General features: G+C 41.6%; 1 protein-coding gene and 1 long non-coding RNA gene across 3 annotated transcripts in view; one reads left to right on the forward strand and one right to left on the reverse strand.

Annotated features, from left to right (window-relative positions):
• FRYL (FRY like transcription coactivator) overlaps positions 1-26760 on the forward strand; it is a 145038-nt gene that overhangs the window by 883 nt on the left and 117395 nt on the right. The window contains exon 2 of one of the 2 annotated variants that reach the window (XM_081019735.1): positions 25190-25295. The exons of the other annotated variant lie outside the window; for it this stretch is intronic. The gene's annotated coding sequence lies outside the window, so the exon portion shown is untranslated. The remainder of the gene's footprint in view (positions 1-25189; positions 25296-26760) is intronic. 2 annotated transcript variants of the gene reach the window in all.
• Positions 568-7585, reverse strand: LOC308484986. Its single transcript, XR_013990268.1, has 3 exons — positions 7254-7585; positions 5021-5275; positions 568-1546 (listed from the first exon to the last, which is right to left on the reverse strand). It is a non-coding gene; the product is annotated as an uncharacterized lncRNA (long non-coding RNA).

Here is a 26760-nt window from a genome sequence, read left to right on the forward strand (position 1 = left end):
TCGTAAGTGTCGCTCGGCGGGGCGCTTCTAGCCCTGCTTCCTTCAAGAGATGGGGAAAGAGACGCGCGCGCAGGCAAAAAAACCCTGTAACCTGAGGATGTGGGTGTCTTCTCTGGCGATCACTCGTAGCCGATTGTCTTCCACGAACACGGTCTTAACAGCGAGTCCGTAAGTGACCGTGGAGGCCAATTCTGGATCCACACGTCCTTCCACAGTGGGGACATAGGTTTCTGGGCGGGAGTTGATCACGGTGAGGGTTTGCCAAGCGTGCCTTCCTCTTAGCACGTTTCCATTTTTAAGTTCGGAATAGAGTACAGTAGTTGTTTTGGAAGATGATCATCAGGCATCTGCACATGACGACCAGTCCAACGCAGTTGATGTAGAAGAATCATCGCTTCAACACTGGGGATCTTTGCTTCTTCCAGTACGCTGGCATTAGTTCACCTGTCTTCCCAAGTGACGTGTAGAATTTTTTGGAGACACTGTTGATGGAATCTTTTGAGGAGTTGGAGATGGCGTTTATATGTGGTCCATGTTTCACAAGCGTACAGTAAGGTTGGTAGTACAGTAGCTTTGTGAACATACATTTTGGTTTCCCTGCGAATATCCTCAAACACTCTGTGCTTCAGTCAGGAGAAAGCTGCACTTGTAGAGCTCAGGCAATGCTAGATTTCGGCATCAGTGTCGGCCCTTGTGGAAAGATAACTGCCTAGGTAGAAGAAGTGATTGACACTTTCCAACGTTACACCACTGGGTTGGGTTTGTGGCGCTGCAGAGGGGTTGGTTTGTGCCTAAGGATGTGGGTGTAACCACTCTTCGGCTCTCTGTTTGCCCCTGCGGAGTTCAACACCTGAGCCCAGCTGCTCCCCTTTGGTGCCTCGAAGGAGGCTATGTAATAGGGTTGCCATAGTTCACACAGCTACAATCTGGACAGAAAAGCTGGAGGTGGGGGGGCAAAGTTGTTGAGCTTTCTTTCATTTTGCCCAAAGCTGTTGAGGTGTGGTGTTTTTGGTTTGTTTTTTGAAAAATCACTAAAAATAAATAAATGCTGTTTTTGAGCTATTTTTGTGGGGAAGCGGCACTGCCGACATGGGCTGACGTACAGTCAGATTTTTTGCAGATTTCTGCCCAGACTGCTGCCGACTGCAGTATTCTGAAGGTATCCAGGAAAATCCAGACTTACGACAACTGTACTACTTTTTTTTTCCAAATTTTTAAAATTAATTTTCCAAATTATTACAAATCAAACCAATTGAATTAATTTAATGCAATTTCTTAAAATCAGGTTTCCTGCTCTGGTTCCAAGCATATGATCATTATTTCCTTGCATAGCCGCATCGTTTCTTACTTAGATTGAGTCCAGTTGACATCCTTCACTTGCTGTTAAACCATTCTTCCAGCTGGCCGCTTTTTCCACTTTACAAACAGCACCTCCGTTACATCTTACATGACAACCCCACTACATGATAGCTGTGGGAGTTACACTTCGGCTTGCTAGTGGGTGTGAAGTCCAAGGGGGTGACAGGTGGCAGGCAGGTCACTGTTGCTGAAAGGAAGGGTGCAGAGTGTGAGCATATGCCTATGCCAGCACAAGATGCCTTTGGTTCAGTCCCCGGTGCCCCAGGTAGTGCAGGGAGAATTTTCCCTCTGAAACCCAAGCTACCCTTTGCCCATATAAAATGAAAACTGGCTCCAGGATCTGCCATGGTGGAGCATTGCTGCTTTCTCAGTGGGTTCCTGGAAAAGAAACATTCTGTTGTGCTAGCAAGCCTCATGACAGTTAAATGAAATGTAAGGCACCTTTAGGGATGTTTGAAGATTTCCAAATATGGGCTTGAGAAGCTTGTTTTGAATTGGAATTAACTAATCCCTGATCTCATGGCTGTGACATGGCTGTGTAGTGGACAGTGGGGGCTAGTTTCTTGATCTTAATTCAACTTGTACACAAATAGGAATAGCAAGCAATATGTTGATATTTGTGTCAGAAGTTCTGTTGGGCAATCTTATGTGATCTTCATATAATACATGGTACATAGAGAAACACAAATCAAAGGAGTTGAAGTTTGGCTAGAAAAGCAAGTGTTTTCTTGAGACTGCTGATTTTTGTTTTTTCTAGGATCTATTGTAAAGCGCCCTCATCTTGGGAATACAAATTACACATTCCAGATGCAAACTTTTTGTACTGATGCCCATTGTTTTCAGGTCACATAAGTAGCACATTTTCTTTTCCTCCCCTTGTATTTTGCAAGCTTCACATGTGTTGGAGAGCTTAAGCCCTTCTCCTGTCCCCTTTGCTTTGCTCAGTTTGCTGGGACTGCCAGGGCTCTGATCAAAAGTTCAGAAGGAAGTGACACATGGCCTCAGAGGCTGAAGAAAGTTAATTTGTCTGTGAGATACTGCAGATGAACTATTGAAACAGGAAGAGTTATTACCCAATAACATACTATTTAACGCTGAGCATTTTGTACTACAAGCAGTGGCAAATGGCATAGGAATAATCCATGTTATTTGTTACTTCTGTACTTGTAAACAAACACATCTGAAACAAAGTATCCAGACAATAAGCGCTACAGTAAGCACAACCTGGTTTGTACTCTGGTGGACTTTCCTTTCCCCAAGTATGCTACTATATTGCAATACTTCACTACTATTGTAACTTACATAGGTTTATGTAGAAAAACATCAGAATCTCCATAGATGGTTAGAGAGCACCAAGTGTTGGAAAACTGCAGAGATACTTATATTCTCCTGCTGTTGTTGTTTTTGGTATGTGGAGATGGGGAAGAAACTACTGGAGATAAAAACTACAAATTGCTCTTCTCTAATGTCATCTGATATAGATATGTAGTTGCTTTAATATAATTTTCTTCCTCTTCTGTTAAATTAAGGCCATTGAGGAGAGGAAGAAAAGAAGCCTTGTTTAGACCAATTATTTTAAAGAATTTTTGAGTCATTAAAGCCCTAAATGGCTTCAGCCTGAAGGAGTGTCTCCCCGCCCCGCCCCCATTGTTCAGCCCAGATACTGAGGTTCAGCTTCTGGCGGTTCCCTCATTGTGAGGTTACAGGGAACCAGGTACAGGGCCTTCTCAGTAGTGGCACCCGCCCTGTGGAATGCACTCCCATCAGATGTCAAGGAAATAAACAACTATCCAACTTTTAGAAGACATCTGAAGGTAGCCCTGTATCAGGGATTTTTTTTATGTCTGATGTTTTACTATTTTTTATATATGCTGTAAGCTACCCAGAATGTCTGGGGAAACTCAGCCAGATGGGCGGGGTATAAATAATAAAATTATTATTGTTATTATTATTATTATTTATTAAAAGATGATAGTACATTGTTAATAAGGTTTAAATGAAAGAATACATATAAAAACACATTCAATGCATATAACAACCCTTTTCTATGGTCTTCTGATTTCAAGCCAGTAGTCTACAGTCGTACCTTGGATCCCAAACGCCTTGTGAGTCGAACGTTTTGACTCTTGAATGCCACAAACATGGAAAGGAGTGTTCTGGTTTGCAAACATTCTTTGGAATCCAAACATCTGACGTGACTTCTGCGGCTTCTGATTGGCTGCAGGAGCCATGCCTTGGTTTCCAAAAGTTTTGGAAGTCAAACAGAATTCCGGAATGGATTCCGTTCAACTTTCAAGGTACCACTGTAATTGTAAACTTTAGAAATAAACTTAAATAGATTTAAAATCTAAAAGCCATGACGGGTAAAGGAATTGGGCCTGGGACAGTGCAAATCCACCCAGAATACATAATCTTCATAGTCTATTCTATCACCTGCCAAAAACAGTCTTGTATGGCCTAAGTTTCAGGTGGTTTCTCTTGATCCGGTCATTATTTTACTGAACACCTACAGACCTGGTTTACATGTCAGATTAACCATAGTTAGTGCTTCTGGATGCTGCTCAAAAGTATCAGCACAGTGTGGCCATGAGTGGGAGAGGAGTGAAACGGAGGTGTTACAGCAGCATGCACATGCTGCTTGTTTAAGTTTAAACCATAGTTAATATTAACTATGATTTAATGTGGCTTGTAGACAGAGCTATTGTCACATCTGAAGTTGATGGAAAGTTGGAATTTGAGCTGCTGCATTGTGATGAAACTTCACATTCATTCAAAACCTGCAAATGAGTTATTACACAGTTTCATATAACAATTAGAGGGCAAATAATAAATATCATGAAGGACCTAAGTGGATCCCTCTGACACTTGCACCAAAAATACCCTGAGGTGCCACAGTAGTTCTCCCAACCATCTAGAATTGTTTTGTCAGATAGGATCAGAACCACTAGAGTATGGCAGCAAGAGGTGATGAGAGGTCTAGGACAAGTTAACACTTCTGCTTCCTCTTTCCCATAAAGGAGCTTGCCCACTAGTATGACTAAAGCTGGACTAGTGATGAGGTTGAGATGGTTTCGAGATTTTTGTTTGTTTGTTCCAGGAGTGTCTAGAATTGCATTGGGGCCCAATGAGTTCCCCAAAGGTTTCAGTATAAACTTCATAAACTGGCTGGATATAGTAGTGAAAATGTTAGGCTATTGATGGGTATGTTACAACTGGTTACCATAGTTGTTATATATGAACCCCTACAGTGTACGTTGCATGTAAGCCCTATATGTAGTCTGCTATGTGATTTTCATGGTTTATTTGTGATTTCCTTCTGCCCACATTGTTCTTTGCCTTTTGGCATAGTTGGTAGTGACTATCTTGAGCGAGCAGTCCTTACAGTCAGCTTGTCATATGCTTAACCTGTGAGAATGTTCTCAGAAGGGAAAATGTCAGGGTGGGGATGGTGGTTTTTCTACTCACAACACTTTGAATGCTCCCAATTCTGTGTTACAGTCTCAACAGTACAGTGTTTTTCTTTGTTTCCTTCCTGTGGCCCCGCACCCCGTCCTACCAGTAGAAAGGTAGCTTTTAAAATGTTTTGTTTGTAAACAGAACATGCTTATAAATAGAACCAAGCAGTTCAAAAGCACACCCGTGCAAGTAGATAAATAGGTACCTCTGGGGTGGGAAGGTAAATGGCATATCTGTGTGCTCTGGCTTCTGTCACCATCCTCCATGTGCCAGAAGTGGTTTAGTCATTCTGGCCATGTGTCCTGGGAAGCTGTCTGTGGACAAACGCCGCCTTCCTCGGCCTGAAAAGCGAGATGAACGCTGCACCCCATAGTCACATTTGGATCCTTTCCAGTTGGGATTCAGGCATCATCATTCAACTGAAACTCCTTGGTTGCGCTGGTCGATGATCTCTGGTGGGCTAGGGACAAAGGCGAAAGCTGTTTCCTAGTTCTGCTGGATCTCTCAGCAACCTTTGATACAATCAATCATGGCATCCTTCTGGACCGTCTAGAGGGGCTGGGAGCTGGGGGCACTGTTATACAGTGGTTCTGCTCCTTCCTCCTGGGCTGTGTCCAGAAAGTGGTGTGGGGAGATGAGTGTTCGGACCCCTGGGCTCTCATTTGTGGGGTGTCTCAGGGTTCCATCCTCTCCCCCATGCTTTTTAACATCCATAAGCCTCTGGGAGAGATCATCAGGGGATTTGGGCTGCGTGTTCATCAGTATGCGGATGATACCCAGCTCTACCTCTTTTTTAAATCGGAACCAGTGAAGGTCCTGTGTGAGTGTCTGCAGGTGGTTGGAGAATGGATGTCGGCTAACAGATTGAGGTTGAATCCTGACAAGACAGAAGTACTGTTCTTGGGGGACAGGGGGCGGGTGGGTGTGGGGGACTCCCTGGTCCTGAATGGGGTAACTGTGCCCCTGAAGGAGCAGGTGCGCAGCCTGGGAGTCATTTGGACTCACAGCTGTCCATGGAGGTGCAGATCAATTCTGTGTCCAGGGCAGCTGTCTACAGCCCCATCTGGTGCACAGGCTGAGACCCTACCTGCCCGTGGACTATCTTGCCAGAGTGGTGCATGCTCTGGTTATCTCCTGCTTGGACTACTGTAATGAGTTCTACGTGGGGCTACCTTTGAAGGTGACCTGGAACCTATAATTAATCCAAAATGCAGCAGCTAGACTGGTGCCTGGGAATGGCTGCTGAGACCATATAACGCCAGTTCTGGAAGACCTACATTGGCTCCCAGTACATTTCAGAGCACAATTCAAAGTGTTGGTGCTGACCTTTAAAACCCTAAACAGCCTTGGCCCAGTATACATGAAGGAGCGTCTCCACCCCCACCATTCAGCCTAGACACTGAAGTCCAGCTCTGAGGGCCTTATGGCAGTTCCCTCCAAGTGAGAAGTGAGGTTACAGGGAACCAGGCAGAGGGCCTTCTCGGTAGCGGCACATGCCCTGTGGAACTCCCTCCCATTAGATGTCAAGGAAATAAACAACTATCTGATTTTTAGAAGACATCTGAAGGCAACCCTGTTGAGGGAAGTTTTTAGTGTTTGATGTTTTATCATGGTTTTAATATTCTGTTGGAATCCGCCCAGAGTGGCTGGGGAGGCCTGGCCAGATGGGTAGCATATAAATAATAAATTATTAGTAAAAAATAATAATATTATTTGTCTGGACTTAACCGTCCAGGAGTTCTTTACCTTTTTACCTAGAACATGTTTTATTTATAATTTTTATAATTTATACAAAATGCAATTACATAAAGTCATAGGAACATAATGAAATATTGTTGCAGCAGAAAAACATGTAATCATAGAATCACAGAGCTGGAAGGGTCATCTTTTAGTGCAACCCCCTGCAATGTAGGAAACTCAGCTAAAACATCCATGACAGATGGCCACCCAATCTCTGCTTGGAAACCTCCAAGGTAGGAGAGTACAGAACCTTCCAAGGGAGATCCATCTTCCATGTTTTATAAAATGTAAACAACTCTTATTTGACCCCAGTTATCTGACACAGATACAGTCCAAAAGGAGCACAGGGAATTGTGTATATATGGGAGAATTTTAAGAAGCAAGTGATCCTCACTAACCTGGTGCAAAAAGATCTTGTCGTCTGGAGGAGGCCTGACTGCCTAGATCAGTGGTGTCCAGACTTTTTTCAAAGAGGGCCAGATTTGATGAAGTGGAGGACTTTTTTAAAAATTGAAGTTGTTGAGCTTTTTTATGATTCTCCCCCCCCCCAAGTTGTTGAGCTTTTTTACAATTTAACCCCAGGAAATAAACTCCCACTGGGGCTGGATTGTACCGACCAGCGGGCTGGATTAGGCCCCCGAAATGGACTTTGGACATGCCTGGCTTAGATAAAACACTATAGCGCCGCACACCCTTACTTAGTAGTAAGACCCACTGAACTCAGTACAGCTTTCTTCTAATCAGGAAAAAATTCCACTGCCCAGCTTGTCAGGCTGCCACTTCCTGCGGGTCCCTCTGGTCAGCAAAAGGAGTCTCCAGCCAAGTTACAGAAGCAAATCGGCAGACAGTAGACCGGATCTTTATTTGTTGCAGCAAAGGTTTAAACACCAAAGAGGAAGAACCCTGAGCATGGAGTTGCATGAACTTTTAAGACTTTCCCCCTTTCCCCATAATACATTTCCATCAATACATCACAGATATGTCACAGTAGAGGCATGGTTGGCATGGAGAAACATGTGTCACCCATCCTAGTTCCCAACACCTTTAACGTATCTGCTTTCCCAAGAATAATAAAATTATTTACACATTTCTCTGGCCTCCAGGCTTTCCTGTTTGTGAGCTTTCAAAGGATCTAGTCTCAATCCACTACCAATGGATTTCTATCTGGAACATTGTTGCTCATGAACACCTCCTGCCCCCTACTGTGGGGTTTGATTTCACACCTTGTGGAGGAGTGAGGAGCATTTGACCATATGCTCAGGGGATTATGGAGGAAGGCAGTAGCTTGGATCCGCCTTCCCTTTAGGAGTAATACACCATAGAATTGAGAGAATCGGACAAACCATTGATTTCATATGAATTTTTGAAGTTTTGGTATGTTTTAGGGAATAGTCAGGCTTGTTGTCCTGGCCTTAGTTTGAGGCTGTGATGGGCATTTCAAATTTTCAAAGTATCACAACTGCCCCCCCCTTTGGTTTTAATACTTTTGAGTAGACACTTAGTTATTTACTAGATGCAAGTCAGCAGCACCAGATGACCGCACTCGGCTAGGCACTGGGGTGGATTTCACCCTGTGCCTTGGAGAGCTGGGCCGATGCTGCCAATGGGCCCTGTGCCCCTCAACAACATCCAAAGGCCCTGATCCACTAGGTGCTGGGGTGGATTGTGCTCTGAACCTTCCAGAATAGGGCCCAGGCTGCCACTGGGCCCAGCACTGATCTAGCAGGTCCTAATGCTAGCAGAGGCAATGGCATACTTGGGAGGGCAGGTTTAAGGAGCACTTTTGGGCCTTCAGGGTAACGAAAGCACTTGGGCACATGATAGACTAATTCAGCAGTCATGTGTATTAGCCAATAAAAGTTATGACATATGTAAATGATAATGAATGATAGCCAGTATTTGAGTATTTGGATAACACCCACAGATTCCAGAAGGATCACTATGTTAGTCTAGCAGCCACAAGAACAGAGAGCCTTAAAAGTGCTTTTTAAGACCACCACTATTTATTGGGGCATTGTTACAAACTAGAATCAATGTCATTAGATGCATGAAATGCTATCTTCAGTTGATGAGTGTATACAGATGGGGGTGGGGGTGGTGGGCTTAAATGATGCATAGGGTATTGGTGTTTTTAATAGCACTCTTACTTAAAGAATTTGGAAATTGGGATGGTAGTGAGATTCTATGAAGAGAGTGAGCACGATTTTTAATCCTCTATTTAATCCAAGCATTGCATTTATTTCCCTTTTCATGAAACAGTGTGGCCACAACTGGCCAATAGCTGCATATACGTATAAAGCATACCGTATTTTTCGCCCTATAGGACGCACTTTTTCCCCTCCAAAAATGAAGGGGAAATCTGTGTGCGTCCTATGGAGTGAATGCAGACTTTCGCTGAAGCTTGGAGAGCGAGAGGGGTCGGTGCGCACCAACCCCTCTCGCTCTCCAGGCTTCAGGAAGCTATCAGCAAGCCTGGGGAGCCCGCGGGAGTTCCCGCAGGGCTCCCTAGGCTGTGGATAGCAGCCTGCTGCCCGGAGCGCAGGGCGCGCTGAAGCAGAGTGCCCCGCGCTTTGGGCAGATATCCTTTTCTCCTCTAAAAACTACGGTAGGTGCGTTTTTAAAAGCTCGGGCTTCCCCAGCCCCGCGGCTGGGGGGGGGATGATAATTTTTTTCCCTTTATTTCTCCCCCAAAAAACTAGGTGTGTCCTATGGGCTGGTGTGTCCTATAGGGCGAAAATACGGTATATCTTTTAGGCTGGGGTAGTATCCTCTCAAGTTTAGGAAAGTGCACACATCAGTTAAGTTATAGATTAGCCATTCCAATCTTGGGTCCGTAGGGTTGGTTATACTACAACTCGCATCATCCCTGGCCACTGCCCTGATGGCTAGGGATGATGTGAGTTGAAGTCCAGCGCCATATGGGGACCTAAGGTTGAGAAGGTCTGCTCTGCAGTGTTTCACAACTGGGGGGGGGGGGGCATCATGGATGTTTTAGCTGAGTTTCCTACATTGCAGGGGGTTGCACTAGAAAGATGACCCTTGGGGTCCCTTCCAGCTCCATGATTCTGTTTTTCTGCTTCAACAATATTTCATTATGTTCCTATCATTTTATGTAATTGCATTTTATATAAATTATGAATAAAACATGTTCTATTTACAAGCAAAACATTTAAATTCTATTTACAAACAAAACACTTAAACAAAACCTTTCTAACTGGTAGGACGGGTGGGGGCATGGGTGTAGCCAGGCTTTTTGTTAGGGGGGCAGGCTTTTGTTAGAGGGGCAGAACCTTTGATTTGTATTGATTTTTACTTATTTGGGAGGCAGCTGCCCCCTGCCCCCCTGAGGGACAGTGGAGCGGCCCACTGCTGAAAAAGTTTGCTGACCCCTGATCTAGTCTTTCCCCTGCTGTCCCCGTTAATATTCTTAAGAGGGTCTCTTCTCCAGTCTTCAGAGAGTAGCTGCAAGTGGGGAGGCAGAAAAAGGTCCTCCTTTCCTTCCACTCTGCACTCCAGACCTCAGAAACTGCTTGCACTAATGACATTCCCAGTTGCAAAATGCGCCTAGAACAATGGGAGTTTTGAACACTGGAAACACTGCTCTAGAGGACTCAAGTTGGTACCTAGAGTTCTTTCTTAATTTCTATGAGTTCTATCATTACTGCTTGAGAGATATTGGAGGGGAAACACTGTAGCAACATTTGCAGGGGAAATTTGATTATTCCTTGCAACTTTAAATAAGCTGCATAACTTTCATAGGATTTTGTCTGAATTAATCCAAACAAAAGATGGCAAAAATGCTCATCCTATTGTGGTATTTTCAGTGGAAAGCACTCTCTCAAGTCACTTTGAAAGTGTATCACCATTTACAATAACTAGTTATAATAGCCCCATTCAGTGCTACAAAAAGCATATTACTAAAGTTTTGTGAACTCTGTTTCTGCTCTTGCTATTGCCTATCTTGTGTGTTCTGAAAACAGATTTTTATCTTGTTCTTCTGGACAACTCTAATCAGGAAGTAGAATCAATTGTGCATAAAATGTGGAGGATGATTAAGAGGGAGTGGGCTTCCCATGTTTGACTGGTTTCCCATTGTTTACTTCTAAAAGGAAACCAGTAAATTCTTGCATCAGAACACTGATAAAACTTGTTCTGAATACAGCTTTGTTTACATCTGTAGACTTTCAGACTATGATAACTGACAATATTTTGTTTTTTAGAAATACCCTGTTATTGCATGCTGAGACTTGAATTTTTGTGAGCAGTTAAAATGCATTCGAGTCGCCTCCAGTGTGAAATTAATAAGTCTTAAACATTTAAAACACTTGCTGTGGCTCCTAGTAGGGAAGAGGAACAGGAGGAAGCCCTGAAGCTTAAGCAAGTTAAAACAAGTTTGTAACTGACATGGAGTCTGAAATATGCTCTCTTGAACCTTTCCAGTGATTCACTAGTGAGGCATGGTTTTAAAAATGTAGGTGTTACTTGTAGTGTCATAAGCACCAGCTCCCTAGGCCTGAAGCAAGATGAGCGCCACACTCCATAGTTGCCTTTGACTGGACTTAACCATCCAGGGGTCCATTACCTTTTACCATTGATTGGTTTTCTTGAATGCTTTATGTATAGCATTTAACCTTAAAAGATATAAAATTAAATGCCTTTTCTAAGAGGCTGCAGGAAAAAATATTTTCCAAGTTACCTCTATTATTAAAATAACATGCTTTCTTAGTAATTTTGAAGCCAGTTGTGAGCTATACATTCCACAATGTATAACGTCTTGAATGAAATAGATATATATTCTCTTCAGCCTGTTTTAAGGACTATCTCCATAGAGGGATTTATACAGTCTACTGTGGTTTTGTGGTCCTCTGTGAATTGAGTAAATGGAAAGAGAACAGATGAGGTCATTGCTAGGTAGAATATAACTAGACAGAGGACAGACTGTTTGCTGCTTGGGAAAATGGCAAGTGGAATAAAACATATCTGTCTATGTCAAACCTGCTGACCAATCAAGTTAAGCTGAAACTACCTTGAGAGTACAGTGGTACCTCGGGTTACATACGCTTCAGGTTACAGACTCTGCTAACCCAGAAATAGTACCTCGGGTTAAGAACCTTCCTTCAGGATGAGAACAGAAATTGTGTAGCAGCGGCGTGGCGGCAGCAGGAGGCTCCATTAGCTAAAGTGGTGCTTCAGGTTAAGTACAATTTCAGGTTAAGAATGGACCTCCAGAACGAATTAAGTTCTTAACCCGAGGTACCACTGTAGTAGTATTAGGACAAGAAGACAGGATATAAAGAAATTCAGAGGAACTTTTTACTATTTTTTAAAAATATATATTTCCCCTCTTTCTTTCTAGCCTTGAATATATTAGTTTCTTGTAACCTGTATTTGTCCAGCAAGGGACCAAGAATATTTCATCTTTTTACCTGCTCTTACATAGTGAAAGTACAAGCTTGGCTCCTAGAAAAATATCATGATAGGTCCATTCCAGGTGGCTTGCATCATTTGTTGTTGATCACAAATGGTTTTACATTGGTAAGACTATATCCCCCTGAAAAATCTTCTATAACTATAGCTACTTTGTATTAATCTCTGCTTTCCCCTTATATTGGTCTGGCCCACTAGATGTGCCGAACTACAACTCCCATCATTGATGAACATTGGCTGTGGTAGCTAGAGTTGAGATCAGAAAAGCCACAGGTTAGCTACTTGTGTCCTAAAAGCTTTCATTTTATTTATGTATTTATTTCATAAAATTCATATACCACTTGATTGTAAACAACAACCACCACCCCTAAATTAATAAATGTCTTTTCCAGTTATACCTACTACTGTATAGTTTTACATGTGATCTTAAAACTTCTAAACTGGAACTTCAGCAACTGTTCTTCAGCTGTCATTAAAGGCTACCAAAGCATTAACTGTACACACTGTTTTCCTCTAAGCAATGAATTTGAATGTTCTCTTTGATCTACAGTCCTGCTCTTGAAAACTGAAATGGGGTGGGAGTGAGAGGGTCATTGGTTTTCAGACTCTTAAATAATTCATTTTAACCTTGACTGAAGCAGAAATGGCTCATTTCTGAAGCAGAGGAAATAACACTAGAAGGAGAGGTGATGAGAATCTGTCATAACCCATGCTTATTCTAGTATTTATTGTCAGGCAGAGTATGATTTGCTCATATGGGTATTTGTTACCTTATTGACCAGGTTAGAGAACCTCTGGGCCAAAGCACAACACAGCCCAGCACGCCTCCCAGTTTGGCCAGTTTGGGCAAGCCATGCTCACCCTACAGCAGATGTCATACATGGTGTGCAGTGGGGCAGTTATGGGCAGGTCTTCAAAGGGGCAATTGGGAGCTTAAAGTGAGCTCCCAGTTGTTCCTCTGCTCCAGGAGGGGGTGAGTAACAAAAAGGAAAAAGGTGGCTAACAAGTATTCACACTTGATGTTTTAATGTGTTAAACTACTTTGAGATTTTTTTCCTTTAAAATATAAAGCGATATAGAAATGAAATGGATGCTAATAATAAATAATTATTATTATTCACTTCTCCCTCCCAGTGCTGCTTCTTGAACCTTTGAAAATCACAGGTTCGAAAAGCAGCATGGGACTTCTTGCAACAAGATTTTCCAACAGCCCATCCTCCAAAGTCCCTTTGTCATAGTAATGCCAGGTGATTATATGTTAAATTTTGCCCTTCACAGGTGTGGGGATAAAGATCTGGCCTGCTGGTCAGGAAAAAAACAAACCCACCCCTGAGATATGAGTACTGTCATACCTCGTGTTGTGTTAGGTTCATGTTGCGTCTTTTCGGCTTGCAAACATGGCAAACCCGGAAGTGTATACTTCCAGGTTTTGCCGCGCATGCATGCGCAGAAGCGGTCTATTGCGCTCTGCGCTTGCGCAGAGCAGTGCCACTCTAGTTGCAGACTTTTCGGGGTGCGAATGGCACCCCGGAATGGATCGTGTCCGCAACTAGAGGTACCACTGTATATGAATATAAGTATTCATATAGGAAATCCTGTCATAGTTTTCTTATCTGTGCTGTCAGATGGGACACAATGCATTCCAGAGAAACCATTGTGGTACACCACAAATAGTGACCATGAAAGGCAACAGAATATACTGTAGTTCCATTTTCTCCTGAGACACAGTTGCCAACTGGTTGTGGAATATTTTCCCAGCTGGCTTCAGAGCCTGAAACTTCCTCATGTAAGCTGGAGTCATTGTCCATCAATTTAGTGCATGGTGTTGTTTTTTTAGATGTAGTCACCATATTTTTCACATGCAATAATTTGTAGGCTACTAGGCCTTCTCTTTCAATCAAGTGAAAATGGTTAAATCACTCTCTCTGCCTCTGAAAATGTTCTCTGTAAGTAAAGTCATTGAGATACACTCACCATTGACTGCCTGTTTGAGGGATTACAGAGTTCAGAGATTATGCAATCATTTTGTGGCATGTTTCTTTAATTTTCCCCATTTCATAATACACAATAATCATAAGTATATATACAGCTGTACTTACTATATCTATAATTACTGTTTGTTTTGATTCCAGTGTCACAAAATGGTAAGCATTTTTTTCCCTTTAAAGAGTCTCCACTGATAGCATAGTTCCCTCCTATAGCTGCTTATATCATTATTTTATTCAGAATCATTACATTCCAAATCTTCTCCTTCCAGAGGTCTGTTGGTGGTACACTATCTATTTCCCACATGTTTGCTATTAAAACTGAGCATCTATCACCATATGAACAACCAGGACAAAAGTCCCTTGGCCAATGTGGTATTCTTCATTGTCCAATAACATTCTCAGAACCTACTATTTCTGTAATTTCTTGCATATTTCCCCTCAAATACCTTTCATTCATCCACAATTCCACCATAGATGTGCAAAAGTGCCTCTGCTATTGAGGTTCTTCTGAACAGCTGTTTCTTTACAGGCCTTTGGAGTGGTGCCATATATATATATATATATATATATATGAATATGAAATACATGCTAAAAATGACAGTGAAGCTCATTAGATAGCCCTGAGCAAATCATAATATCTTGCGCTAACAAGCTTGCTGTGAACTTTTCTCAGTCCTCCTTGTAAGAGGGGCAGAATGCAGAATAACAAGCTTGCTTGTCTCAACTCTGCTTTTCCAGATACTTTATTGAGTGTATTTAGAAGACATTTTTTGAGGGTTTTTTAAATTTTGAGGGGTGGAACTGTCTGTTTCTGGAATCTAAGAACACTAAGATGTGTTAAAATGTTTTAAACTAGTCAGATTGGCACTTGCATAATTCAGCTCGCAGTTGGAACATGTCAATTGTACTCATCTTGCTTTTGAAGTGATATGTTAAAACATTGTTCTGTGATTGTGGTTTCACATGTGCAAGGCATCCTTCAATGATGCCCTTACGTGTGCATCCTTAGGCTCAACTCATTAGGTAGGAATGGACTGGAATGATTCAAGTGGGATGATGGACTGTGGACAGAGGGGCCACTTTTCAAAAAACGCACCCCCTTGTTAAAACACAAACTAATACAGCAGAGTTTGGAAGAGTTTGGATTTGATAATCCCGCTTTATCACTACCCGAAGGAATCTCAAAGCGGCTAACATTCTCCTTTCCTTTCCTCCCCCACAACAAACACTCTGTGAGGTGAGTGGGGCTGAGAGACTTCAGAGGAGTGTGACTAGCCCAGGGTCACCCAGCAGCTGCATGTGGAGGAGCGGAGACCCGAACCCAGTTCACCAGATTACGAGTCTATCGCTCTTAACCACTACACCACACTGGCTACAGCCTTCTTCACAATGTGTTTTTCCTATGTCCAGGAAGTTTCTACATGAGGAAACTTTCAAGAAAGGCACCCCTTATTTACAGTCTGACATATACAGTCTTCTTAGCATCTCTTTTTGGTGCATGTATAATGATCTCAGAGGCTTGGCTGCATTAACTAACATTTGTCATTAACAAGGATTACAGCTCAGTAGATCAAAACAAAGGCCTTTTGTTGGACACTTCTATCTGCTAATTGTAATCTTGATTTTTAAAAATAAAGTTGTCACAAGAGCTGTGCTGTGTCAGAGCAAAGGCCTATCTGTCCAGCATTCCCTTTCCACAGAGGCCAACCAGATCCCTATGGAAGGTCTGCAAAGCAGTACACGAGCTCAACAGCATTCTTCCCAACTTTTGTTCCCCAGCAACTTGCATTCAGAGACATAATGCCTCCCATTCTATAAGTAGCATGTTGCAAATAGCCATTGATAGCCTTAACTTTCATAAGTTTTATCTAATCTTCTTCTAAAGCTGTCCAAGTTGGTGGTCATTGCTACTCCCGGTAGTGAATTCTATTTCCCCCCACTATGTGCTATGTGAAGAAGTATTTTGCCTGTCCTGAAGGTTACAGCATTCAGCTTCATTGGATGATTCTAGTCCAGTATTGTGTGAGAAAGCATTTCTCTTATTCTGTTTTTGTGAATTACTTTAGTATTCAGGGAAGCACTGGCTCCAAAACAGGGGCAACGTTTGAAAGGGGAACATATAGTGATCGAAAAAACTTGGTTTTTGCTTTGGGCAACAAACAGCAGCACACGTAGGGGGCCTTCATACTGGGGTAGGGAGGGAATCGGCATGTATGCTACACTTTGTTTAGTGGGAGTAGCCCAGTTCAATAACTGTATTGTTCTTGGTTTCATAGGAATGCTGTATTTAATGCCGTGTGAATTTTATTTATTCTAGTCGTATTTTAGAACTATCCTTTCTTTAGCTTTTGGTTACTATAATTTTTTGTTAAACCAGAATGTCCAAGATACTACAATTATAGAAACAAAATATTTTGTGTATTTAAACTTCTTTAATAAAAAAACCCAGTTGCTTTAGGTTTTTGGTTTTTATTGGTAGCTATAGTTAGATCTCTGCAAACAGCTCTTACTTGTGTTGTGTCTAACCAGCAAAAGAGCTGTTTCTACCTAGCCCTATTCAGATGTCATATGGAATGTCCCTTGTATGAACAATAGTCAGAATGAATATTGTTGTTGTTGTTTAGTCGTCTTAGTCGTGTTTGACTCTCCTTGATCCCATGAACCAGAGAATGCCTTGGAAACACTCACTTTCTTCTCAAAGCTTCTCCTTTTTTTATGTCCATGGAGTTTTCTTGGCAAAATACTGAAGTGGTTTGCCAGTTCCTTCTCCAGGTGGATCACATTTAGTCTAAACTCTCAGCTATAACCTGTCCATCTTGGGTGGCCCTGCACGGCATAGCTCATAGCTTCTCTGAGTTATTCAAGCCCCTTTGCCACGACAAGGCAGTGATCCATGAAGGGGAAGAATGAATATTGGGACTGCAGAATTGAAAAGAGGAGACCAATAACTAGGGAGAAAAGATAGGACAGCCATGGGTGGAGTCAGAGAGTTGAATAGGATGGAGGCATCCCTTCCTGTGATGAGCACACTTGCTTTCTTTTGCTCTACAGTCATATCTGATTGCAGGTTTATGAAGACTTGTGAACAGAGCTGGTGGTAGGGTGAGTGTGTTCACAGTGGGTAACAATTTTACTGTTGTACTATCTTCAGGTTCCGTAGCTGCAAGCAGATGTTTGCGTTCTTGTTTTTTCGTCTCACTGTAAATGCACCAATCTTCATAGGGCTGATTTGGTTACAAGACATCTGCTGTGTTTGGCTGCCTGTCCAAACAGTGTGACTGCATCCAGGTGACAGCAAGCATGCGGCCAAGCAGTTAGGTAAACTTACCTTCCTCCCTTTTCTCTTTTCCCTCTACCCCAACCCAGGGTAGAATCAATTTTCTTTACTGTATGGCAGCTAAGAACTTGTCCTGTTGGAAAAGCAGGATGTAAAATTGCAGACATAATGTAGATGGTTTTAGGAGCTAACTAGAATTTCTGTCTTTGGGTATATAATACAGATGTATTCTGCCTTTCTTGAAGGAGCTCATTGCAGCACACAGAGCTTTCCAGCTCACAGGAGTATGTGCAGATTTGCCTGAGAGAGGTCACCAACTGAGCAGGCCAAATGGGATTTTTGTCTTTGTGGCTTTATATACTGCACCACGAGTTCTTTGTTAGTACTTGGAATGCAGCTGAATTTGAGGAAAATGCTATATTTGTGAAGCTTTTTGCTATATCCATATTCCAAGTCTGCTTCTTTATCTGAAATGAAGTGATTATATCCCCATGTCTTCTCCATTTTTCATTTTTGTTGCATAACTAGTAAAATTCAGGGATTTGGAATAAAAATCTGGGTTTTAGAGGGGTAAGTACAAATACTAAAACGTAGGGCTGATAGTGGATTAAATTAGCTTTTGACTCATCCTACAAGTTTCAGTTTATATAAACATGTAATGTAATGCAAATAAATAAAAGTAATAGTTCTGAAGGAAAAAAGGAATGCTTAATTCCTATTATGGCATCTGTATACATAGTCTTATACGTACTGTTTTCTGTGTGTGAGAAACAGAAAGACTTTCTTTGTAAGTTGCCACCAGTTGTCTACATCTCTTGTAAATATTTTTGTATATATATATGTCTAATCAAAGATTGTAAGACTTTTTAAAAAGTGGATATCAAACTGACTAAATGTTGCAGCTCTGATATAGATTTTAGCAGTAGCAAAGTTTGCTGTGATCAAAATCGTACTCTTATACACTTGTTTTCAGGATGCTTAGTTTTTTGTATTCCCTTCTCCTTGGAAAAAGAGAGAACATTTGGCTTCTCTGTTGCCTGGCAAAAACATCAGAATGCATAACAGAGAAGAGAACTTTCCTTAATAGGAAGGGATGGATGAGGGAAGAAAATTAGAAGTATCTCTGAGACCTTGATCTAAGGACACATCCAAACATTATTTATGATTCTATGATTTACTTGAGTGAAACTGAAGTACTTAAAAATAAAAGTCTTGGTCTCTTCAAAATTGATCTCTCATTTAAAAGATTACTCTAATTCTATTTTTGTTCTCTCCCTTTTGAATTTAGTTGCTGTTGCTTTTGGGCTTATTCTTGTGTTCCTGAAAATTGGTAATTGGTGGTAATTATACCTGTTAGTCATGGTTTATCCCATAAGAGTTCTCTTAAGCATTTCACATTTCATGAAACAAGGATCAAACGATAGGTGACGCTGTCTCACTTCTTGAGCAAGCACATTCTGTGGAATTGCTTGCTCATAGCAGGTGCAGCACAAGCAATAAGAGGAAACTCTTAAGAAACTCAAGATGGTATTAGTGAGAAACCTTTAAAAACATTTATTGTGGTACCAAAAACATTCTGCAGCAGAACCTATCCTTCTTGAGTAGGGCAATTCCATGGAGATTGTAGCCTTTAGTTAGGGGTGGAAAAATAACCTAGATATTTCAGAAGCATGTGGGCAAATGCTGAAAACATTTTGTAGTTAAAACAGGAAATAAAAAGTGGTAGATTTGCAATTGTAGCTGGATGTAGTTTGGTATTGTCTATTACATGGGTAGGCAAACTAAGTGCCAGTCGCCTTCTAAATCTGGCCCGCAGATGGTCCAGGAATCAGCGTGTTTTTACATGAGTAGAATGTGTCCTTTTATTTAAAATGCATCTCTGGGTTATTTGTGGGGCATAGGAATTCATTCATATATTTTTTTTCTTCAAAATATAGTCTGACCCCCTACAAGGTCTGAGGGACAGTGGACTGGCCTCCTGCTGAAAAAGTTTGCTGACCCCTGGTCTGTTAACTAAGGCAGCAGCTCTCCAGGGTTTCAGGCCGAGCTGGAGATTCAACCTTCTGCATGCAAAACATGTGCACTACCATTGAAGACTCTTGTTTTAGTACTTTGTCCTCAAATCATAAACCTAATTTCAGAGAGTGTATTTTAGTCTAGGCTTTTAGGGGCTCAAAGTAAATAATTATTAAACATAAGGTAACACTTGAAGTACGTTGACAGATCTACCTTTCATTCATGGAGTATTTTGCACTGCCATCTGGTGGCCAAATAAAAATAGATGTAAATTTATTGTTTTTTCCCTTTTAAAGAAGATGGTCATGATATTAAAGAGTAAGAGGCTTGGAACTATTGTAGTTTGTACAGAGAAACATAAATGGCTCATCATGCGAGGCTTTCAGAGTACCAAACAGGCATTATTACTGTCTGACTGGATGTTGAAGGGATGAGTGCAGAAAGCTTGTTCTGTTACAATGGGCAGAAATGTTAGCTGGGTGTCTGGCCACTTTTTCAAGTCACATGCTTGTATTTAAGAAATGCTTGCCTCCAAATTTCTCCATGGCTTCTGCAGTTGCATTAATGCAGGTGTGGAAAGGCAACTGAGTGCTGCTTTTGTCTACTTTTTATCAAGGCCAGAGTGAGAAAGATGGCTTTATCCATCAGCTAAGGCACTTCAGACTGCCTCAGGACTTTTGTCAGTTCTTTCAGGTCCTCAGGTCCTGGAATCTCCTGCTGCCTCCTCAAGTGAAGTCTTTGTCAAGTCTTTGTCATGCAGAATCTTGAATGAGATTGCACTTCTAAAGGATCAGGCCTACAATTGATGGGTGTTCAGCTCTGTTGCTTGACCCAGTATGCAGAGGGCCTTCTCGGTAGTGGCACCTGCCTGGTGGAATGCCCTCCCAACAGATGTCAAAGAGAAAAACAACTACAGTGGTGCCCCGCAAGACGAATGCCTCGCAAGACGAAAAACTCGCTAGACGAAAGAGTTTTCCGTTTTTTGAGTCGTTCCGCAAGACGAATTTGCCTATGGGCTTGCTTCGCAAGACGAAACGTCTTGCGAGTTCTTGCGAGTTTGTTTCCTTTTTCTTAAAGCCACTAAGCCGTTAATAGCCGCTAAGCCGCTAATAGCCGTGCTTCGCAAGACGAAAAAACCGCTAGACGAAGAGACTCGCGGAACGGATTAATTTCGTCTTGCGAGGCACCACTGTACCAAACTTTTAGAAGACATCTGAAGGCAGCCCTGTTTAGGGAAGCTTTTAATGTTTGACAGACTATTGTATTTTAATATTTTGTTGGAAGCCGCCCAGAGTGACTGGGGAAACCCAGCCAGATGGGTGGGATATAAACAATAAATTATTATTATTATTATTATTATTATTATTATTATTACTCGGGAGTTGCAGCCTCTACTGGATAAAGTGAGACTTGTGGCCATTTTCTCTTGCAGTTGCCTTAGGCAGCAGACTGGGGACAAGTGGGAAGGGTGGCAGCCGAGCACTGGTGGAGGAACAGGGGTGCGGGGGGAGCGCACCGCCCTCGGCAGCACGATCCTGGTGAGTTGCCATCACGGCTGCCCCCCTGTGCTGGGCGCCATGCCCCTGCAGGCGGCACGCCATGCTCCCAGGACATGAGCCACGCCCCTGCAGGCGGCGTGCCACACCCCCAGGATGCACACCAGCCACGCCCCCCGCCTGCTCTCCGTCCGTCCGTCCCCCGCCAGAGCTTGAAGCTCCACCACTACAGCTGAGGAGCCTCAGCAACTACTGACCCCCTGAGACTTGCCTCCTCCTCCACTTCCCAGTGTGACTCTGAAGCCCCCAGAGGAGTGCACCATTCACCATCACCTAGGAAGGGTGGAGCTGCCACTTCTTTCTGTCCTGGTTTTTCTCTCTTTCACCATGTTGGTGCTTCCCCAGGCTGCCTCCAGTTGCCTCAGGTGGGATAGGGGGCACAATTTTCTATACGTATTGGCCGGCCCGGATCTCTCATAGCCTCCAGACAAACACTGAAAAATCCTAGAATTCTCCTTTTAACCGTGTGTCTTTGAAACTTGGGTCCTGTAAAACTAGAAATCAAGAAATTTTAACTTGAAATTAGTGTATTCCCTGAGCCTTGTAACTGAATTCACTTTCTCACTGTGAAAAATGTAGTGATTATAGTCAAACCTAGTAAATCCACATCACTTTATAAATTTGGGGTGGACATTTCCAGATCTCAGCTTCCATTTCTTCTCCTAGCCTCCCACCCTGGGAGTTTTTCTCTTCTCTGCCTCTCATGCAGGGTCCTTCACCAGTCATCCATCATCTATCCTCATCAGCCCAGCTTAGAGGACTGGTAATTCTTTGTTTTTACACTTTGTTCAGTTACAAATCAAAAGTGAACACTGGTGAGAGTTTGGTTTATTAGTTACACTAAAACTTTCCCATCCACCAGTTTTCCATACAAAAACCTTGCACGTTTGGTGGTCAGCCCTGCAAAATCGTGCCTTTCTACTCTGGCTCAGAGTGGCTAGGAGCCCAGCTGCCCATCCTGAGCACTTGCTGCACTGCTCGTCTGCTGCTCTGGGTGGCCGAGCGAGGCTCACAGGCTCCTTTGGCAAGAGCACAAGGAATTAGGGGGCGCGGTGCTGGCACAGCTCCTTGCCAAGGATGCCAGCGAGCCCACGTGCTCCTCTGCTTGTGATGGTACAGTTTGGAGAGTATAGCTCAAGGATTTGCACACTTAAAAAAAATAGGAGGCTTTATTTTGGAAACAAAATTAGTATTAGAATACAAAGTATTACAGTGGTACCTCAGGTTACATACGCTTCAGGTTACACATGCTTCAGGTTACAGACTCTGCTAACCCAGAAATAGTACCTCGGGTTAAGAACTTTGCTTCAGGATGAGAACAGAAATCGTGCCCCGACGGCGCGGCAGCATCAGGAGGCCCCATTAGCTAAAGTGGTGCTTCAGGTTAAGAACAGTTTCAGGTTAAGAATGGACCTCTGGAACGAATTAAGTACTTAACCCGAGGTACCACTGTACTATAGAGATTGCAGACGGGGTTGATAAAAAATTACAGAATGCTAAGAATAGAAAATTCTTAATGCTGTGTGCATGGACAAGCATTACTCTCCATGGACAAGGAAAGTGGGAAGAAATCTGCAGTAATTTATATTTCATTATATTTTAGGTTCTGATATGGACCATCAAGAGTGTCTTATTTCCCCTTCTTAAGTCTCAGCATGCATTAAAATATTCACCACTATTGTGCTGCTATTCTCTGTTTACTAGGCCACATGACATTGCATTTTCTTCTTAATTTGTGAATGGAAAATTTGCAGTATCCTTGGAGCACTAAATGGAGTTGCAGTTCTTGTTAAAAATGTATAATCAGCACAATGCTGGCCAATCTGACTACAGATAAGGAGCATTGCTTTATCAGCACAAAGATCCAGATTTTTATCAGGTGAAGCTTGGCTGAGATACTTATATTTCAGTACTGTTTATAAAGCCCTTTATAGCAGATGGCATACTGTAATCTGTAATTACAATCATCAGCATAATACATCTCCCAGCTTTGTGCATCTGAAATTGGGGGATAAGGTTAGAATTACAAAGAGGATTACTCACGTTCTGTCAAAGTGAAATTCAAGTCTTATGACATGGGAAATAAAAAATTGAATATAATTAAACATATTCCATTGGATAACATGGAATATCTTATAAAACACAATAAATGAATCAGCATGGCAAAGTAATGTCCAGAGCTAAAATCCCAAGTTATCACACAGTGGATTTTTTTCAAGACAACTGATACAAATAGAAAATAATCCTTACAAAACAACATTTTATTTTATTTTATTATTGTAAGTTAAGAGTTCTTTAGAATCTGATGGCTGTTTTCCTGGAGCCAGTATAAGTAATTCACTTTGATCCCTGAGGTAAACAAATAATCTATTATAGTGTATTTTGTTGTGAGGTTTTAGCAACTAAACCTGAGAAAACTGGAAACGGATGACTTTACAAAAGCAGAATGTAGCCATATTTTGGAAGCTTTCCCCATTTTTTAAACAGTGTTTAAAAACTTTAATATGTTTCTGTCCTTTCCTTACACTTCTCTTGAAATGTGATGGTTGTTCTCTGAAGATAAAAGTTCTGATAGACGCTGTTGAATTAAGGCAATTAATATAATCCAGAACTAGAGATTTAGAGGGCTGGGCAACAATCTGGCAGCTGAACGCTGACTCAGAAGACTAAGATCCTAAGATTTCCCCACCCCAAATATTTGGTCAGGGAACACTGGACTTGATAAATTTAATCATTGGCTCATTTAACTACATATCACCTTACCTGCCCAAAAATGCCCTCCTACTGTTTTGATAGGGCATACAGGTCAGCCTTTATGCAGTGAACATGGATTTAACTAAAATGGGAACATTCTGAAATTGGGTAACGTTTCAGTCTCTCAATACTCTGCTGCTGGATTCATTCACCATATTCCAATAAAGACAATAGAGGTAGCATGAAATTGCTGGCATAGAATTTATTAGCAAATTCCATTCCCCCACGTTAAGCTGGTGATACATCTGTCACTACTGACCCTCTATAGGTGTTAAATGTGCAGAGCAGGAAACATACTCTTATATTTGATTGCTGATGTGCACGAGGTCAACTCTGTTTGGACTCTGCAAAGAAATCTGACAGTACTACAGCTTACCATGTACATTTCATAGCCTTTTGGCCTTGCTCTTGACAGACTTGTTGTTTTTTGTTTTGTTTTTTTTGGTGAAAGAATGGACTGTCCTGGGGTTCAGCAGCATAGCAGGTGGCAGGAACAGCTGGGGCGAACTTCCCCCAAAGCCTCTTTTGCAAGAGCAGTCAGGATCACCTTATATCTGCATACATGGAAGCAGAATCCCTGCCCTTGGACTTCAATAGTTGCACTGCCTGGTTGTGAACTCAGTAGTGTTAGTTAATCTGGGGCTTGCCATAAGCAGGTTAACTCAAGCAAGGGTAGAGTCCCTTCAAGGGCAGGCTGAAGTAGAGGAATTGTTACTAACTCATATCCATTCTTGGTGTTGGTAACTTCTAGCTTTTGTAGAAGGGTCTCAGAGTGGAAGACAAACGTCCTTCCTCGAAGTTTGCATGGGGTGGTGTGTGCTCAGGGTATATTATTCTTAGGACCATCAACTTGAGTGGTTTCTCAGTTTCATACAATTTGTTTGAATGCTACTAACATTTTATATGAATAAAATATTTTAAGATTATCTAGCAGGAAAATAATGCAAACTTTCTAGTGGAATGCATCAATGTCAACAGCGAAATGAGCATTGTTGGCAGAATGAATGTCTCTCCCCGCTCAGTATCTGCTCCAGACACTAACAGATTTGCAAAAGGTGTAGTTGACTACAGCAGGAAGAGAGGAAGAACAAGTCCACTTGCATGATGATGGATGTTGGCTTCTGCTTGAAATCTGTTTAATTTTTGTCATGGTCAAATCCAGGTAATCTTCCAAACCAGTCTGATGCCCTCTAGATGTTTAGGGTGAAGCCTCGTTGATCATTGTTCATGCTGGCTGGGAATGATTGGAATTGCAGTTCAAAGTTTCTGAAGGCCACTAGGTTGGGAAGACTGATACAAACTAAAGGCTATAAATTTTAAAAGTTCAATCAGAAAAAAGATAACTGTGCAACGTATGTGGATCCAAATGTATGAAAGACATTCAGCCAGTAGCGCCTCAAGTACCTATTCCTGTATTCTGAATGTGTGAATTTCAGTAGCTATAAAATGAAGGGTGATTAAGAGATGGAGCCCTGGCTTGAACACATTTTTGTACTGAAGTTGACCTAACTTTGTGCATTTGATGGCAGTTACCTTAAAAATAAAATAAAATGAATAAATGCAATGTTCTTACTTCAGTGCAGGTAGTAATTTAGTTTTATTTTATTTCTCCTTAGCTAAAATTCTTGTCTTCCTCTGTGATGGTGTGTATCACAAAATTCAGCTCAACTAGCCATCCCAACAATTGTAACTCCAGTTAGATGCTTTCTGACTGAAACGGTGGTAAGTGTGTATATATGAAATAATTTATGCCTGAGTACATTGATTTCAGTTGGTCTACTCTGAATGTAACTTGGTCAGATGCCATCCCCTATGTATCTGAATGTGTATATGTCTGTAGCATGAATTTAATAAAAAATGCAATTACATGGAACAAGGAGCATTTTGCAGATTTGTTGCTTATATATTGTTGCTTAATGCAATAGTTTCATTTTGATTTTTTTTTTATGGCTTCCTCTTAGCAATATTTACCAGCAAAGTGTACTTGCAGGAAGGAAATTGCTATAAATTTGCCCTTACTGGCTAATACAAGAATTCATCATTTGTTGACAAATTCAAAGTATGAGCAAACAGTTCATTCCTTCTGCTTTCTGACTTTTCATACACTTTTAAAAGATGATTCAAGTGTGATGCCAGCATGCCTGAATCTAACCTCAGTACAGATAGTCTAAACTTTAAGTAAGGTAAAGAAACCCTCTCTGTGTGTGTTGGGCAGGGGGGAGTAGAATAGTAGTCCTGAAGTCATGTATTTCCTTAATCGTCTATGAGTGAACTACCTTGAATAGACCAATTGTGGATATTGGAGAGAATTCATAGTAGCAAATAAGGCGAGCAAGGCTAGTTTTGTAAAGAGGCTTTACATGAAAACATATAAAAAAGCTATTTGTGTAAAAATGGTGCTTAATAAGCTCATTTCCATATACTGGTCAGACTGCCATAGATCTTGCTGCAGTTCTGCTTATCTCTTAAGGAGCTGGAAATGTTTAGGAAAAATTCTTCAAAGAAATCTCCTTCAGTGTTGCTGTTTTGTTGAAATAATTTGTTATAATGTAGTGTTGTACACTGTTTTGCCAATACCTTTGAAAATCAAGATGGTATAGAAATAAAAGCTGCACACGTGTTTCCTTTACTTCCACATAAATGACATCTTTGAATAAAGAACTGTTGCAGAAAACAAATTTCTGCTTCCTTTTTATATAAAGCTTTGTGACTTAGATTCTTCACTAGCATTATTCCGCTTGAGGCAAATAATCTAAGCTTTTTAAAAAAGCTGTTTTTACTCAGTCATGTCACAAACTGAACTGATCCAGACTATGTGGTGTTGGAAACTGGTAACTGGCAGACTTTTCACAGTGATAACTGCTATCGGTGAGTGCAGATGCATACTCCTCCCTTTACAAGATAAAATGAAAACTTCCAGCTAATTGGATAGAAATAAGCCTGTGTGTGTATGCACATGGCATGTTTATGAATCATTAAAGCAATAATTTTGCTAAATTTATTAGTTTATTAATTACCAGTTTAGGGGTATATCTAATGACTGAGTTGTTTCAGTCAGTGAAACGTATGGCTTTAAAACTTTCCAGTTAGGAGCTGGTTTGCTGGTGTTTGAGCACCACCCAGTTGTGGGATGACATCATTATGCAAAGTAGTACACAGGCTGCTTTTAGCGTCTCTTCAAGGAAGT

This window comes from Podarcis pityusensis (assembly GCF_964106645.2).
Source record: "Podarcis pityusensis genome assembly, chromosome: 9".
Taxonomy (NCBI): Eukaryota; Metazoa; Chordata; class Lepidosauria; order Squamata; family Lacertidae; genus Podarcis; species Podarcis pityusensis.